Source organism: Symphodus melops, assembly GCF_947650265.1.
Source record: "Symphodus melops genome assembly, chromosome: 8".
NCBI lineage: Eukaryota > Metazoa > Chordata > Actinopteri > Labriformes > Labridae > Symphodus > Symphodus melops.
The window spans coordinates 13,802,641-13,822,208 of NC_136698.1; the positions used below are offsets into that span (position 1 = coordinate 13,802,641).

General features: G+C 41.0%; 1 protein-coding gene across 1 annotated transcript in view; it reads right to left on the minus strand.

Moving 5' to 3' along the window:
* agbl4 (AGBL carboxypeptidase 4) overlaps positions 1-19,568 on the minus strand; it is a 252,937-nt gene that overhangs the window by 192,228 nt on the left and 41,141 nt on the right. The gene's annotated exons all lie outside the window — the stretch shown is intronic.

Sequence of the window (19,568 nt, forward strand, 5' to 3'; positions counted from 1 at the left end):
CAAACGGGGAACACGTGCGCGACCTTGCGCATACAGTCTTAGCAGATCTTCTCGCCTGCTTCACTCCGGCTTGCGTTAACTATCGACCTCATCGGCGACAAGTCCTGCACTAGTTCTTATTTTGTTGGGAGGGAAACATTCACAGGCTGGTGGTTAAATGAAAGCAATCTTCGCAATGTTTACACTCACAGGATTGATGCTTGAAATTTTGGATGAAACCTCTCAGTCGCATCAGATATCAAACACGAGCTCTGTTTACATCATTTACATAAAGAGCCGCCTTCAAGTTCTCGAAACAAAAAAACAACAAGGGAGAGTGTAAGTGTGAGAGACAGACGGACGTGTGAGGAAGAAATACAGACGAGAGAGACAGTGGGGGCACTGACAGTGATAGAAACTGCCCCGGCCTCTCCCTGGGTCTCCTGAGTGGCAGGGTCTGTGCCAGCCTGTCAGCCTGTCTGTCATCACCATTGCTTAGTATTCTCCTTAAGACCATCTGCCTGCTCATTATACAACAGCCTCTTGTTTTGGACTGACATGTTTTCTTTACATCGATATTTCCATTGCAGCTCTTATCCCCCCTGAAGAACAGGGAGGGCAGCACGCCTGCCCGTTAGGCATACTTTGAGACGGAATAATATTTCAGGAGAAATCCAGGGTGATGCCTCGGTACGATATGGACACAGAAAACAAACGGCCACAATGTGTTTTATCACCATGACAGAAAAGAGAGAGAGAGAGAGAGAGAGAGGAAAAAAAAGGCTGAATACAGTAACAACTCTACCTGCGAGCGTGGGCCATTCTTCTCATATCTCAATTGCTTTCAGAACCAACTTTAATTTCCTCTAAAGGACGACATTATCAGTAGCCAAGGTTAAAGGAACGAGCCAATTTAATAACGATCTTAGCTGTGCTATCTTACCGGCTGCAGGATAAAGCAGCCAGCCAAAACAAGATCAAGAAAAAGTGCTATTAGTACTGCAGAGTCATTGTGTCTTTGCTGAGCGATGGGAACTAAGAGAGATTCATGGCCAATAGAAAGCACGACAAATAACAGAAAGCCCTTTCTGGGAAACATATTAGATAATAAGTGAAGGAAAACTAAAATGAGGAAAAGAAAGGCTGTGAAGATGAAGAAACAATCAAGTATATAGTTGTGACATAAAACAATTTCAAGGATTATGAAACAGAAAGGGTCCTAAAGCACAGATTGGTGTGTTATTTGAAGGCACCTTTAACTCCCTGGATCACTCCACCACTAGAGACACTTCTTTTTTTTCCCCCCCATAAACCTGAGAAATTCTTCTCCTATAATTGTGTGATTTTTTTTTTCTTCTTCTATAATACACTATTTGGTGAGGCACAGAGCATGTGCTTTCATGTATTCTATTCTATGTTATCTGTCAACTTTTCAAAGAGAGGAGGGCTGTCAGTGGTGTGAAAGACCCCCGTGCTCACTGTGTCGCTCTCATTATAAGCCTTAAAAAACAAGACAGATATTCAATTTAGATAAGTCCCCAGACCATGCTCGCCTCGCCGACATGAGACAATGCTCTATTTCTCTCCACCATGCTCCACAGAACATGGATGCCGCATTGTCCCTCACTTCGTCAGGGCTAAGCAGAGGAAATTTCCAATTATGGATCCAAAAAGCGATTGAGAGAGAGAGAGAGAGAGAGAGAGAGAGAGAGAGAGAGAGAGAGAGAGAGAGAGAGAGAGTAAGGGAGGGGGAAAGACAGCCTTTGCAATGAGACCCACGCTTTTGTTGGTCACCATGTCGATTTTTTTTTTTTCCTCTTTCTAAACACTGAGAGTGACTGAACAGTTGATTTCCTTAGAGTGTTGGGCTTCTCTTGAGTGTGGGAGAGAGACGGAGGGGCAAGAGAACAGAAAAAAAAAGTGACAGTGTGCAAAAGGAAAGGTATCGACAGCAGGATCAGAAGAATGCATCTCAGAGTTTTCTGTAAACCTCCTGTGGAGTGGGGAATAATTAGGCAGGAGTAGAAACCATTATTATCTGTGTATAAAAAAAAAAAACCTGCTTACTCCCTGCTGGCATCTCAGCTCAGAAAGAAACCATCACCCTTCATACTTTTCATATCCTGACTTCTTAGTTTGGGAGAAGACGTTGTGACAAAATAATTTAGAAGATAAACGGTTACATAATATTCACCATCTGCAATTAAAAACATCTTTTTTGTCTGTACTGTCAATGACTTTCATTCTGTTTTTGATCTGTTAAGGTCAATCTCGAGCCTATGCAGGTGAGGTGACAGTAGGCTGAACTAAAGCACGTACGGAGCAGAACCTTAAGCGTTCAGCATGAACGCTTCCAAAAAACCCACAAAAAATGAGTGCTACGATGTGAGAGATCTTTTGCGTGATTTACTGTGCAAACACATTTGACAGGGAGTCTGAGCTATCTTTTTTACCCGACAGCTGAAAGCTAAAGAAAATAGAAGAAAATGAATCACTGTAAAAGCTGGAGTCCTGACACTGAAACAAGGGGTTAGAGGTTAGAAAGACAAATTTGGCTTTCCTGGTGATGGGCGTCCTCCACCGTTGGCCTGATGATTGTTGAGTTTCAAAATAAATGTCTTCAGTTACAGAATGACAATACTAAGCTACTTTTGTAATCCCGTTTGGTGGAAGATGCTTCCAGACATGGGGGAAATCATGTTCATTTCCTTTGCACAGATCAGTGCACACAGTACCCCCCCCCCCCCCCACACACACACACACACACACACACACACACAAAATGTAGCTCCTTAATGAGCAATACAAAGGCTAATGCAAAAGGCTAATCACATTTTTGGATACCATATGTCACAGCAGGATTGCACCTAAATATTTTGTCAGAATTGACTCAACTGTAACAGCAACGCTCCTGTTTGTATAACACGTCTCCTGAACCAAAGATCATCTATCTCAGTTTGTCTCCACTGATAACAGCTTGCTTTTGTGTATTCCAACACACTCGCACACAACAACATTTCAATCCAAAAGAAAAGGTTTGTTCAGCTTGCAGTAATAAAAAGGGAGTCGACTTCCTTTAGGTGCGGCTTGCCTGATGTGTGTTGGCAGGCGCTGCCTTCGCTAGTGTAGAAAAACACACCAGAAATCTGCTCTGCTGTCCTGCTGCTCTCAAGCATGGAGGACAGCAGAGGCTGACTGACAGCGTTTGGAGCAGCGTTTGAGATCCACAGCCAAGACCCAGACTACAGCAGAGGTGGCTCTTCACACTCCACCAGGCCCAGATGAGCCACTGGATCTGTCAGCACCAGCTGCACCATTTGTGTAAATATGTGTGTGAATCTAAGTGTGTGTGTGTGTACATGCCTTTTTAAAGTGCTGTGTTAGGTCTATATTACTTCTAGCCTTGTAACACTGATGACATATTCCTAATTCGTATTTGATGTAGATTTAAGCAACCCAGCACAGGGTTGTTTTTCAATCTCGATACATAAATAGAAGGAGCCATGTGGACAGGTGTTAGGAGGAGGAGCACATCATATTACTCACTGACTATTTGGGAGCACTGGAACAGCCGTGAATATTTCCTCAAGCTAATGGAGGTGCCAGCATTAATATTCTGTGTGAGTGCTGTGATTTACGATGGTAAAGACGATCGCGATATTCATCCCCGGTAGACAAGCTAGGACCTAAATTTCACATTGGAATGTGAGAAGGGCACACTCAGGCCAGGACTGGACCTGAATATTAAAATCCAGCTAATATGGAGTCAGCATGTAGTAAATGGCTTTTTCCCACTCGTTATCACAAACCTCATGAATAGATCCTCATTATGCAAGGCTCATGTGGCCCACTGACACAGGAGGGAGGTTTGAATATAGGGCACCCAAACCAATGTGAAGATTTCAGAGGCTCATGGGGTACCCTTCATCAATATGCATGATGGATTCTGGGGCTTCCCTACTGTATGGTAAAGCCTGTGTTAATATTCATAAGATTAGGATTATGATCTGCTGTGGGTGTGGAGAGGAAATTCAGGGAAACCCATGTTCTAACAGAACAACAAAGAGGGAGATGTTTCAGGACCACGGACAGTTCTGTATGCCTCAGTGCATTACTAAAGGCCTTAAAGGCTGACTGTGTGAGGTTTTACAAGTAAATACAGCAGAAATCCAGTACATCCTCTGTAAATGTCTCTGTGAGTCATGACTGTCTACAATGGGTGTGACACCCTGAGTGTTAGATCATGGTCATTTCGTGTACATTTGCATGCAATGTGAAGCTACGAGCTAACTAAAGAGCGCTACCTTTAGCCTGCTAGCAGAACAATGCAGCTCGAGTTGTTTTTGGTTTTGGTTTCATGCTGGTGCTCAAAGGCGACATCTACTGGATCAAAAAGCTGCATGTTCTTCCATTAAAGCAATTCAAATCATTTCAAGTATATACTGTAGGTATATCCGACAAACAGCTGTGGATTTTAATATGCTGTGAAAAATGCAATCAATCATTTTTCATTATTTCAAACTTTCCCAACATTATTTGACCAAATTTCTATCTAAATATCATGAAAGTGCATTAATCTAATTATGAAGATACTTAAAGAATAAAAAACAAAGGGTGCAAAAGGCTCTACAGCTAACTCAACGTCTAATGTAACAGCTGCTCTTACTGATACTGTGACAAAGTGTTAAAACAAATAGAGGGAAATTCTTTGCAGCTCTTGTGATAGTTCTATTTATAGAGGCGTTGACACAGAGATGTGTCGCTTTGGAGAGACACTTCTGAACTTCCTGTATTTTAATGAAGAGATAAAACTCCTAGTATTCAGACAGGGGAGGGGCAACAATATAACAGGTAAAAAGAGCTGCTTGTTTGAGGAGAATTATGAGGGACTACAAAGAAATAAACAGTATAATTCCCTTGTGTGTTGTTCTATGGGATATTCCATAGCAAACCATTTATCTGAAAGAACACCTTTGTTTAAATGTTGTTAATTAGAATGTTACATTAGTGCCTATTTAAAATAACTGATCCAAGCTACCAGATAAATGGCCTGTGCCTTGAAAGACCCTCAGTTTTACAGCACTTTTCACCAGAGCACATTGGTTAAGAAAGTTCACCTCAGCTTCTCTCGGTAATGATTGATCGTCAGACTATCGTCTCCAAAGTGATTGTTGGGACAAAGCTGATATCAGAAGTCCCGTTCCCTTCTTGATTTTGATTGGTTGGTAAGGGAAAAGTGACATTGATTGCCTGTGCTGCTGTCTGATCAGTGTATCTGTTTATGCTTTATTAATTTCACTAAAAAGTTGTTCACAAAAAAAAGGAAAAGTGACATTGACGACAAGAGTACTCTTGAACTATTTGTCTCTGTGGCCACAGCTTTTTTTTTTTTTTTTTTGTGCTGGCCGCACAAAAAAAGAAGCTATTCAGCGTGAGAAGTGAAAAGGAGGTCGCACAAGGAGGCACTGCTGGTGCGAAAAGAAAAAACGATTTGAAAAGAAAAAGAGATTGAGGAAATTTAAGTTACCAGATTTAGCTTGAACATGATGGAGCATAATATCAATCTAGAGATCATCACACTGTAATAGCACCATTTCAAATAGGTATGCAAAAAGTACTACAACTAACTCAACATCTAACAAGCTCAGAAATGTTGAATAAGTTATTTGTATTTTCCAATGAAGTATATTTATGGTAATGTGAAAAAATGATCTAAAACTACTAAACTTAGCAAGTTAAACTAAATTGAATCAGTCAAACTAAACATGTCATTCTGATGCAAATGTTATGATAAAAGCAGGCCCCAGGGATAACACCCAGGGATATACTTGTTTATTGTTTACTAGGGTGAAAGCAGTTAACGTGCATTAGCAGCAGCAGCAACATCACAGGCTCAATAGAGGGCAGATGTCCCAGCCCATTGCAGAACACAGATAGCTTTATCAGTGCATTAACAGAGCAGAGTAGCACACAGCCAACAATATCAAGTCAGCTAACAAGTGGGCAAGCCGGCCAGAAAGGCAGAGACTCAAACTGTTGAGGAGGACTACCAGGAGAGGCTTCTTCTATAACCACTGTGTGACTATACGATCTGAATCTGCCAAGGTCGCATTTTCTCTCAATTATTAACAATGAACAAGCAGATAAGTTACAGCTAAAACTATTCAACTATTAGAACTCTAAGCAGGAAACTAATGTTGCCTGTACCTGTGTTCTCATCTGAATGTTGATGGTTGAGTCTGTTTTTTACTTATAGTCTTCAAGCCTGCTGCTCTGCTCTCCCTCTCTCCTGCTACAGCACACACACTCAGACACACAAACCCACCCTGTGCATGCCAACCATTCTACGATCCTTTCCAGCACACATATACACACATTCATACAGTATGTAAACATCCAGAGACAGCCTGTTCCCCTCTGAGTGAGTGCAGCAGAGCGCAAGCTGCTTAATAACTGGCAATGATGGGCTGCTCGGTCCCAGTCAGAGACCAACCTGAAGCGGTATGCCCGGGATGTCAGCTCCACTCACATCAATTACCACTGACTGCCAGCCTGCCTGCACCACAGCACTGACTGACAACTAGATAGCACTCTCACTTCTGTGAGCTATGGTGACTTTGGATTCAGGTTTGTGGTCGTCACAATGTCAAACACCTGCTCCCACAAGTGTCAAGTAGCCACTCAGCTTCAGAAGGGTCTCTCCAGGGCCTGTTTACTGTGGGTGAGGTGTTCTCTGAGGTTACACAGGGAGGCTAAACTTAGACAGCTGGTGGTTTAATCTGGGAAAATATGACAAAATATGAGAGAAGGAAAAGGAGGAACTATGTTTTGGGGTAAAAGTGCAATTACAACTGAGGAATACTAGTCTTTGTGACAATATTTCCTCAGCGGTCGACACACTAATGAGGCCTGAGGGTTTTATTTGAGGTTTGTTACGGGTGTACCTTGACCTAAAAACAACCTCCACACGTAGCTGAGCAACCCCTTGCTACTGCAAAGTCAAAGTGGTTGCTAAGCCAGAAGGACAATCAATTAAGCTAAAAAGCTAGGTTTCAGATGGGTTAGTTATAATTCTGTGAGTTAATGTGAGCAGCAGCCGACACCCAATAACGACTTGATTTAAAATTCCTGAATATTCAGTTTGCTAAATATGCAGCACAAACAGTTTAGCCCATGCAAATCACTGCAAGGAAAAACCATAAGCATGATAGCATTACAGTGCACGCACCGAAAGCTAATTTACAAAGTAAACTTAGTGAAATATGGTTTCTGTCAACCACAAGCAATAATTCAAGTAAAACCAAAGAAAATAACTACACATACGTGGATAAGCTGGAGTTGGAGCCAAGAGCAAATCTTGGCAGCCAATCCATGAGGCACCATGACTAATGCATCGCCCACAAGAAGATCTGTCAGACTGCAATAAAGCCCCTACCTCACTGTGGAAAAAAAGTGCTTCAAACCAACTTTATCCAACTGTTGTCAAGCGCATGCTAGAAAGATATGAAAAGCATTGAGTCGGGCTTCAACTTGATTTAAGGTGAATAATGCGACATGAGAAGCAGGCATGCTTATTGGGTTGTAAGTGCATGGATCCTCCTTAAAGGGCAAAAACAGACTCTTGTCTTTGTAAAACCAATCAAGGCTGTAAAAAGAGTTTCTCTTGTAAAAAAAAAACCAACAACAACAACTATATACAGTGGTTACGGAAAGTATTCACACCCCTTCACATTTTCCACATTTTCTTTTTTTACAGACTCATTTCAAAAGGGTTCAAGTTATTTTTTTTCTCATTAATCTACACACAAAACCCCATAATGATGAAGTGGAAAAAAGATTTTTCAAACATTTTGTTAATTAAAAAATATATAACACACTGAAATATCACATATATATAAGTATTCACACTCTTTGCCGTGGCCCTCAAAACTGAGATTAAATGCATCCTGTTTCCACTGATTGACCTTGATATGTTCCTACAACTTGAATAGAGTGCACATGTGGCCAATTCAGTTGATTGGACACAATTGGGAGAAGCACACACCTGTCTATATAAGGCCCCACAGCTCACAGTGCATGGCAGAGCAAAAACCAAACCATGAAGTCCAGGGAAAAGTCTGTAGAGCTCCGAGACAGGATTGTGTTGCGGCACAGAGCTGGGCAAGGGTAGAAAAAACAAAAAAAAATCTGATTCATTGAAGGTCCCAAAGAGCACAGTAGCCTCCATCATTTAGAAATGGAAGAAGTTCAAAATCACCGTCACTCTACATAGAGCTGGCCGCCCCTCCAAACTGAGCCATCGGGGGACAAGGGCATTAGTCAGGGAGGATACCAAAAATCCAGGGAGCACTCTGACAGAGCTCCAGCGTCACTGTGAGGAACTGGGAGAACCTTGCAGAAGGACAACTATCGCTGCAGCTCTCCATAAATCAGGCCTTTACGGTGTTGAGTTGAGAGTTGCTAGAAAGAAGCCTCTCCTCAGTAAAAGGCACATGACAGCCCGCTTGGAGTTTGCCATACAACACCTATAAGACTCTCAATCCATGCTGAACAAGATTCTCTGGTCTGACAAAACTATGATAGAACTCTTTGGTATTAAACCCAAGCGTCATGTCTGGAGGAAATCAGGGACTGCTCATCACCTGGCTAATACCATCGCTACGGTAAAGCATGGTGGTGGCAGCATCATGCTATGAGGATGTTTTTTTAGCGGCAGGGACTGGGAGACTTGTCAGGATAGAGGGAAGGATGAATGGAGCAGTGTACAAATAGACATACTGGATTAAAACCTGCTCCAGAGCGTACAGGACCTCCGACTTGGACGACGATTCACCTTTCAACAGGACAATGACCCCTCGCACATGGCAAAAATAACAAAGCAATGGCTTGAGGACAAGTGTGTGAAAGTCCTAGAGTGGCCCAGTCAGAGCCCTGACTTGAACCCTATTGAGCTCTCTGGAAGGACCTTAAAATCGCTTTGCAGAGACGCTCCCCATCCAACCTTCTGGATCTGGAGAGGATCTGCAGAGAAGAATGGGAAAAACACCCCAAATCTGTGCCAAGCTTGTGGCATCATTCCCAAACAGGCTTAAGGCTGTAATTGCTGCCAAAGGTACCTTGACTGAGTACTAAACAAAGAGTTATGTACTTCTGTTTTTTTATTTGTTGAAAATTAACAAAATATGGAAACAAAAAAACTTTTTTCACTATATCATTATGTGGTATTGTGTGTAGATTAATGATGAAAAACTAATTTAAACCCGTTTGAAATGAATCTGTGAAAAAAATAAAATGTGGAAAATGTGAAAATACTTTCTGTACTCACTGTATAACCACAAAGGAACAGAAAAGGATTAAAAGGTAATGAAGAAATAACGTCCTGGCAGTCAAATCAAGATTTTCTAGGGTTGCTGTTATCTAGACTCTTTTACTGGAGCCACGTACGCACACAGCCAATCAGAGATAAAGTCCTGATTTAAAACTGTAGCTTTTCTAGTCAATTAAAATAACATCAGCTGGAGTGGACAAGCTGGCAACTTTCTAATTGAAATGCGAGTCGGACATACATTAACTTAAAGACTAAGTGAGGCCAGATTAACTTTTAGGTTTTTTTGAAGAAAAGTCTTTGAATCATGCTCAATGTCTTTTTCTCGTGTTATTTTGATCATGCCAACATATTCAAAAGTGTCTTCTGAAAGACCCAAACAAACAGTTAATACATCCGTTTTTACCACACATCATCGTGGTAGCCACAGTTTGATATACTTCTCATAACACCTCATAACTCCACTGTTGTCTACAAAACTATTGAAATGACTCTGTAATTACATTTTTGTAATATCTGTGGGGTAGCTGTGAGTTGAGAAGCAGCCATGTTTGCATTGCTTCTCTAGTTTGACGAGCTGTGGGAAATACAGTGTTATATGTTTTATGTCTGATATATATGTTATTGCAACAGCTCAATGCACTGCTAAAGTTTGGTAAACCAGTTCTCCCATTGTAAGGTTATGAGAGTGATTCCTGTGGGTGAGTATATGATCAGGAAGCCCGGGCCTTGGTATACATGTTCTGCTTCTATTGTTCTAGCGGCCCCCTCAATAAGGCGGCTCAGTAGTGTCGGGATTTCCACAAGGTCCATGTTGATCACATCTGGCCGTGCTCTGGCACGAACCCTCAATGATAGAGAGCACGAGGGTCTCCCATCTCTCCAGACTCTAATATACAAGACCTGCTCCTTTTGAAATTGACTGTGACCTCTGCCACACTTGCAATGGACTAGTGCTCCACACTGTATGGGATTTTTGATCTCTCTCAGTGGTCCTCTCTGCTCTCTTATCAGCCATGTTCTATTTTTCTGCTGGGATATTAAAGTGTGCACAGTGACATTGGCACATTGACGCGCACACACACTCTGAGGCGGCCAGACATGTTTTAATTATAATGCACACATGCTGCGCTTAAACATGAAGCTGTAAACATTTTAAGACAAGCTTATATGAGGTGTGTCTCATTTTAATAACTTCATTCCTTCTGTTCCGTTTCTGTTTCCTCATCGGAAAAAAAAAAAAAAAAAACATTTTTCAATCTGCTATCATGACGTGAGGATACTATACTGCACTTAGACGGGCCATATATGGCAGTAAGAGAGCTCCATGGCAAGGACAAAAAAAGGTCTTACTGTGTAGCATAAAGGGAAATGAACTCACACGCGAATACACAGATGGATATTTTGATTAATTATAGCGCGCACACAAATGCCCACATGTGACAGCTAGCATTTGTGCTTATGGATTCGTGCAATGCCCACTCGTCAAGTGTCACGTCCTGTTCAAGCCGTTGGTGTTTTTGTGCATTCTTCTAAATGTCAGACATCGTGTGCATACTTGTGTGTTTTTAGCTCGTGTCAATATCTTTGTTGCTAAAGGTGCGCGAGTGTGTTGGAAAAGAGGGGTAATAAATCATGATCTGGATGTGGACAGGGCTGGGTAGGAAACCTCACACTCCTGTTTGCCACCTCAGGCTACTTCTGCCCTATACCAGCCAACCACCGTCACATTTTGTGCGCGCTCTAATCAACAGGGGAAAGTGTAAATGGATTAATATAGTTAGACCCCTAATGCCACAGATTACCGTGCACAGCAGCCTAATGTGAAATGTATGTGTTGCTGCAGGAACGATTGGAAAAGCGGTTGATAGATAGAATGCCGTATTAAAGAGCAGGCGATGCTATTAGGGTTTACAGGCTGACATTGGAATAACATATTACTGCATCACACGTGTGCAAGGGAGCAGGTCTTCATACAACCGTTGCTTTTATTTTAAACTGAATGGGAAAGTTTTTGCAGCTGCCTTGCCGGTGATTTCGGGGGGGCGGGGGTTGCCAAGGTTTTTTTTTTTGTTTGTTTGTTTTTTTTTCACTTCAAAGGCAACAAGCAAAAATAAAAATAAAATAGCACTGAGTTTTGTGTACCTGCTCTGCCTCCAGGAGACGTGCAGATGCTTTGTGTGAAGAGCTGAGCAGATTAGCACTTCATTACCGTGCTAGATTGTTTAACGAAGACACTCAGGGAAAAGAGAGGCAACTGGATTATGACCAAGCCATGTTTTCCATTTAGACAGGATTATTACTTCAGTCTGCACTCCCTGCATTGGGAATACGACTTCAAACTGGGGAAAACACCAATCAGCCAATCATCTCATAGTACCCAAACGGCCTCGTCTTATGAGGCCTGGAGTGACAGAAAGCTTCTGCCAACAACAGCGAAGTTAAACAAATCATCTCTACGTTGACTTTCAGTGCAAAGAGACTATTAGACTACAAAGTGAGTGGTAAGCACGTTTAGTATCTCAGGGCAAACAACGTTGTCTAATGTCAATATCCTTGACACATAGACTAACTGAGTTCAGATGATTATATACTGTATACTGTACTTTTACTTTTTTCAAAAGAAATAAGATATCAAATTGGAAATACTGTCTAAAAAAATAAAATATCTACTTTCTTTGTCTTTCTTTATTCTCATCTGAAGAGAATAAAATCATCTGAAGACTACAGTTCAATCACATCGACACATGTACAGATACGTGCGTCTCCTGCATTAGGTGAATCTTTTCATTGCTCTGTCTTCTTATAACCAGGATGAGAAATGATCACTCTCTGAAAAAGAAAGCTCTGAGCACAAATTCATAAAGCCACAGACCTGCCTCTCTCCAGAAGCATCATGAAGTGTCATTATTGTATGCTGAGCAAAGGGAGGAAATGAGAATAGAGATGAGGTCCAAACGCAGTGACAGGAAATTAGTTCTGTTTGTCCTCTGCGGCGCCAAGTACTTCATCAAACCTGTGCATCCGAGAGATAGACTGTATATGTTAAAGGGCCTCGGCGCCCTCAGGAAGCGTGTGCATAACGATGAGGAGACAACCTGACATGACAGCAATAGGCACGTTATTATCCTCTTCCTTACTGCGGCCTTATTGCAGACACAGGAGATCACACATACACATGTGAACAGGCATGAATGTAAATGTCCAAATTACAAAAAAAAACATTCACGTGATCTAAACATGACAGACTCTATTCAGACACTGAACTACAAAATGACTTCACTTATACTGTTGGAACTACAGTTCTAAATATTGAAACCTTAAAAAGAATTATAAACCACTTGCTCACGTCGTTGAAGAGAAACCATAAGGCCCCACACATTCCGAAACATCTTTCTCATGTGTTTGCGAGTGTAAGTATGTGTCCATATGTGGTAGTCTATGTTTTTATCCTCCGTCACATTTTTCTTTCATCCTCAGCGTCTCACGGGAAAGACGAGAAAGAGGGAGACTGCAGCGTTTAAAGTGGGCCGTCACTCAGTCTCCCTGGAGTTTCCCATCCTGTAGGAATCTCATTATCAACAACCGCTGGCACATCAGAGACAAGGGATGCAAGTGTGTGTGTGTGTGTGTGTGTGTGTATATGCACACACACACTTGCACAAAAAAAAAAAAAAGAGTGTGTACATAGGGTGTTGATGTGTATAACAAAGAAAGCGACAAAAAAGGGTACGCGAGGAAAGGGAGTGCTTGCACACAAGAGGCCACCGTTTTGTAGAATCTGAAATCCTAACATGTCTACAAGGAGCCATTTCACTCATTATGAATAATACTGTGTCGAGAAGACTCCTAGACGTATAGCTTTATGTGCAGCCAGCGCAGGCTATTAGCAGAGTTAGCAGGCCTAAACAGAGGAGAAACTGTGTTCAACTGATTGTTCACACTTTGTTAACCACAACGCTGACTGCAGAACACACAGACTGTGCTGTACAACAGGTAATAAACTACATCAAGATGCTGTTTACATCCATCAGTGTTTCCCTCTGAATGACTGAGTGAGTAACTGTGGCTGAGTCAAGTTGAGTGGGATTATTTTTGAGCATTAACACAGAGAGGAGGATGTCGTCTTGAGTCTTTTAAACTCCTTTTGAGTGTTGCTTGGAAAGCACTATCTATCTATCAATCTATCAATCTATCTATCTATCTATCTATCTATCTATCTATCTATCTATCTATCTATCTATCTATCTATCTATCTATCTATCTATCTATCTATCTATCTATCTATCTATCTATCTATCTATCTATCTATCTATCCATCTATCTATCCATCTATCTATCTTTGAATTTATGTATTCTGGAGTTGGTGCCAAAGTTGTTTAGGATAGGATCCCAGTGGTTTTTAAACTTTAACCTCTGACAGACAATATCTGATCAGTTCAACTGATTTGTGCTAAATTTCAAGACATTCCTTTAAGGTGTTCTGAGCTGCTGCATTGATAAGAATATACGACTGGCAGAAGGACGTACAGCTTTAAAAAAAAAAAAAAATAAAGCCTCTAGTCACAGATAGCTAACCTGATCACTTGAAAGCTAGCTGACGGGTTACTTCACCATTCCATGCTGCTGCAGTATTCCATGTAATGTTTCCTATCTTCCATAAAGGGATTACTGGACCTCCAGTCAATAGTAAGCAGATTAGACTAAGCCACGTGTGTTAGAAGACACCATACGAATAGACCAGCAGTGTTAATCCCACTAAACACGTACTCTCCCTGCCTCAAGACATTAAGTACAGAAAAGAGACTTTTGCTTTAAGTCACCTTGCTTTAATTTATTTAATAGAACATTTTAAACTACCTTTAATGTTGTTAAATGTGAGATTTAGATAATGATTTAGGTAATGATTAGAAAACTGGTTGCATGCTGGTGCAGTGGTTTGAGCTGATGCTTCACAGCGAGGTTCCTGGTTTGAATCCCTGTCTGACAGGAGCCTCCCTGTGTGGAGTTTGCATGTTCCCCCTGTGCACGCCTGGGTTCTCTCCGCGTACTCCAGCTTCCTCCCACAGACCAAGGACATGCTCAATGGGTTAATCAGTGACTCTAAACAGCCCGTAGGTGTGAATATGAATGTGGCTGGTTCTCTGTCTCTATATGTCATCCACGTGGTTGACTGGCAATCAGTCCAGGGTGTGTCTCGCCTCTCGCCCAATGACAGCTGATGATTGATGATACCATAATAATCTCATTGATAAGCCCAATTAAAAAAAAAAAAGTGTCCTTGAATTTATCATTCTTTTTAAACAGAACAGAAGTTTCAATGTTTATATAAACAAATGATATTTGTTGATCTAATTACAGAATACATAGTTGGGGGGTGCTGATGACGCAGTTGTTAGTGCGCGCATCCCCATATATGAAAGCTGTAGTACTCCACGCAGGCGGCCTGGGTTCGACTCCGGCTCCTTTCCCGCATGTCTCTCTGCCTGGTTCTCCTCTCTGTCCACTGTCCTATCTCTTTAACGAAGCCATAAAAAGCTCAACAATTAAAAAAAATAATAATAAAAAAAAATAATACATATTTGCCCATTAAGACAAAGAAATCATGTTCCATTCATGCTAAAGTGACCTTTCTTCAGCCTTGAAAACGTGCACCATCGGTGTGAGGTGTCATTGTGTTTTAAGTCGTGCTGCTCAGCTCAATAACGAAGCCTAGAGTCCTTCTTCACATGGCTGAATCCCACAACTGCTATGTAGTTCAAAACACACAACAGCAAAGATTTCGGCATTGGACTAGATTCAAATTAATAACACTGTAATTGGGAAATATATTACAATGACCCATACACCAACACCATTAAGTATGCCAATTTTCCACTACCTGTCAAATGCATGCACACACACACACACTTACAGTCAATCCAACCAGCAAAGAAGGTGCTGCTGAGCAAAGTTAATTAAAAGGTTAAAAGTAGCTGCAGGTTTAAATTGTATGTTAATGGTTTAAAACTTCAGATAAAGCCTTGCGTAAGGATTAAAATGACCTTGTTAAGAAAATCTGAAATGTCTAACCAGTTCTGAAAAAGCTGATGAAACGAACACAATGCATCTCAACTCAACCAAATGCACTTGCACTTTTGATGCTATTCCTTATTATAGTCTAAAAGGTAAAGAGAGTGGCAATTTTCTTCCCCTGTATCATAAATCCATTAGGTTTGCAATCAAGCGTGGAGCAGGCATGTGAGCACATGATATATAAATACATTTTCTCCTCAGAGGTACAGGTCTGTGCACATTTCAACAGAAGTTAACTTGCATTATCTGTAAGTTTGTAAAGAGCAAAGGAGCAAGAGGGAGAGCGAGGCAGAGATCGAGAGAAGGGGGGAGAGAGCGAGAGAGGAAGAGGCATGGGTCAAAAAGCCACAGGAGTGTTGACTGTGTCAGATTCACAGCCTGTCACAAAGCACACAGCTGGGAACTCACCTTGATCAGGAGAACCAAAGCTTTTTTTTTTTTTTTTTACATACTACAGGAAATACTCAGGTTTGTCCTTTGACGATCTGTAGAATTGTGAATCTTACATGTTTGAGCTGGGTTTAGAGGTCATCCATGCATCCAATCAAATCATCTACATTCAACCCTGTCATCAGTAATATCTAACCAAAACTATTTTTAAACTTTTCTTTGGAGGGTTCTATGTCTTGCAACCTTCTCATTATGCTGTCATACAGTGCAAAAACAATCAGCACGAGTAAAACTTCATTGTGAGAGGGATGAAAACAAAAAAAACCCGGATCGTAAGAATGACTTCTAAAATGCCTCCAGCTGTAGCATCTCAGCCTTATTTGCTTCATTAAACGGGGAAGGTGAGAGCTGAAGACAGGGGCTGGCACAGCGATCTCAATGTGCCTGCTGCCAAAGGTCACTCTCATAAAGCCACTGTGGGAGCTCATCCAGTGCGAGTGGAAGCAGAATGTCTTGCCACTTCTTTTAAGTATAAACCCGGATGGAGCGCTAAGGTTGCCAGCTATTTTAGATTGTTACGCTATTTGCCAGCACAGTATTTCACTTTTTGGTTAACCCCTTCACATCCTTAAACTCAGATACACTCAGCCTCTCTAAGATGCTCTTTTTATACCCAATCATGTCACTAACATGATGCTAGACAACATAATTAACTGGAAGATGTTCCACCAGCTGTTTTCTAAAAACGTTGTTCCCTCTTTTGTTGCCACTTTTGCAACTTTTCTGAAAGGTGTTGCTGGCAACATGAACACATTAGGTGAAAACAGTGAAATTCTTCAGTTTTAGCATTTGATATGTTTGATATTTTCCAATTAATTATGTGATTTTGATGTTTGGAAAATGATCACGTTCTGTTTTACATTTTATACAACGTGCCAACGTTTTTGAAATTGGCGTTACTTTAGTCAAATAAATGTTAGTTATTATCTCTGTTAACATGAGACTTTTTTTTTTCTTTTAAAATAATTGAATTAGCTCACTGCAGGTATCAGAGATTGGTATCAAGATGACAGTTTGCTGTACGAGCTGTTTATCGTAACTCATAAACAAATGACAGACCTTACACCTAAAGCAATATAATTTATCATACATTTTAAAGCAGCTTCAAAATGAATAGCTAATCATAAAAAAATACTCTCACATATTACTGCACTAGCATTCTTAATATTTAATCGAGTCACATTTACAAAGAGAAAACCTACATGCTGTCAGAGTTTGCATTATCAAAGATATTCTTTAAGTTTGTCAAAGTCTCGTCTTGGTTGTGGAAAAACGGTTGATGAAGAACATCCATCGTCATATTTTTAATTGAACAGCGGGAGACTCTGATAGCTTGCCAGGGACTCACTAAACCATCACATCCGTTCTTGCCATCTCTTTTATTGGCTTTATGGGTCACTTCATTTGAAAAATAGAGACAGGTGGCTGGGCATAGTAAAATGTTCATCAAATAACAGAAACTACCCTGAATGACTCGACTAATGCCTTCATTAGAACTCTCCAAAAGATCCAGTCAATCCAAGTAGAACCAAATCATCTGCTCTTTTAGGAATTCTTGCTGCTCTCTGGTCACTTGAACAAACCGTTTTAAAGACTTTAGCCCCGTGTGCATGCAGACTTTAGACTTCAGCCAACAGGAAGGAGGTTCATCTGTGTTAGGAAGGCCAAATCAAAGGGACGTCAGAGGTCCTTCGTCCCATCAGCAGTTGGGTCTCTAAATAAGCTCAGGCATTGTTGCCAGTACACTTACTGCTATTTATGTCTCTTATCTCGCTAACATGCGTCATGATAATATCCATGCAAGCTATGTTTTATACCAAAGCATTTATGTCTTTTTTATGATGTTTTTTGTCCGTATGAAAGTCTGTTGTGCCCCTCAGGGACAATAAAGATATTCCAATCCAATCCAATCTTTTCTGATGTCCTCTGTTTTCAATAATTATGTATTTTTATTGTTTCTGACAAGGTTGTATGGAACTGCTGGCTATAAAACTAATTCCCCATCAGGGATCATAAAGATATCCTTGATCCTTGAAAGAAGCCTTTGTCAGTCAAACGCAGTTTTAATAAACGTTTACTTTTGACAAAATACTGAAAAATATGTGATATGAGAAAAAGAACAAGAAAATGATATGAGGGACAAACAGGAAAAAAAAAAACATTCATGAGATGATATTTTGATATTTCGGATGAGAATCTGGGTAATTTATAGAAAACAAAACTGAGCAGAGCGTATCTTGAAGCATGTGGCCTATTTAGAATTCATGTGTGTGTGTGTGTGTGTGTGTGTGTGTGTGTGTGTGTGTGTGTGTGTGTGTGTGTGTGTGTGTGTGTGTGTGTGTGTGTGTGCGCGTGTGTGTGTGTGCGCGTGTGTGTGTGTGTGTGTGGTTTAGGTTGGATAATAACCACCCCTGAACACATCACTGTGACTGGAGTCAAAGTTAGAGACTCCATTCCGCAGGTAACTAGTCACCTACGGGCTGATTTATTTTTTGCTTATATCTGTAAAGAACCTTCCATCTGGCGGAGCACAAAACCATCAACACTGTAATTAAAATGCAATTACCACCTCTCTCCTCTTCCAGTTACACAGTAATCCCTGAGAAGTCTTTCCATCTGTGCCATACATACACACTCTTAAACACACACACACACACACACACACACACATTCATTCGATCTGACACACACACACGCACGCAGCAAAAACACTTTTCTTTTCCTCAACCCTCAGCACACTTTCAGTTCGCCGCCCTTGTCAGCACTTCAGGACAACACAACACTGTCTTACAGCTTCCAAATCTGCTCTTCCACTGAGCTTACACTGCAAAGCCTATCTGTTTCTGCACAAATCACCTTCTCATCCTGCTGCAGTCTCCTCCCTCTCACCACGGCTCCTTCAGTCCTACGCAACTATTCAAAACACCCTGCTGTGCCATAAGAGACGTTTTCGAGAGAGAGAAAAAAAAGGGGGGGGAATACTTTCACTTATGATACTGGGTTCTAAATCCTCCTATCTGTCATGAAAGACATAAATATATGTCCGTAGATTTTTTTTAAATTTTTTTTACTCAGGGCCAGGGACTGTAGGTTTGCTGTGCATGTTCACATATTGGTCTTGTTAAGTTGTTACTTTAAGTTTTGTTTTTTTTGCGGTTTTAAACGCAGACAGATTTAAGAAGCTGTGCTTTTTGTGTGAGAAGAAAAACTGTTTTAGCCACGGTCTAATCCGAGATCAAAGAACACTTTTTGTCCGCATCTCATTCTGTACTACAACTCAGGTATCATACCAAACATTTTTATGAGATACCAAATCCTTGTGATACACATTTGAAACTCCACTTTACCATGCGTTGTCTGAAATATACTGGTATGGAATGGTGTGGAGCCTGAACGTCGTTGCAGTTAAACTATGTTATGATTTCTCGCCTCGAAAAACCTCAAACTTTTTGAAAAACAAAAGAAAAGCACAGAGATCAAGGTGGAAAGACATGATGAATGTGTGTTTTCTGTAAGTGTGTCTGTATCTTCTGTGCACACGTGCGTGCGTGTGTGTGTGTGTGTGTATGTGTGTGTGTGTTGGAGGGATGTGTATTGAGCTCTCCCTATAGATATAAAACCTTAATTACTTCTGACTAAAACTGTAATTAAAATAAATCACAGCTGCACACTTACCTGTGTGTGTTACATATGTCTGCGCATGTGTCAGTGCCTGAGTGTGTGTGCCTGTGTGTGTGTG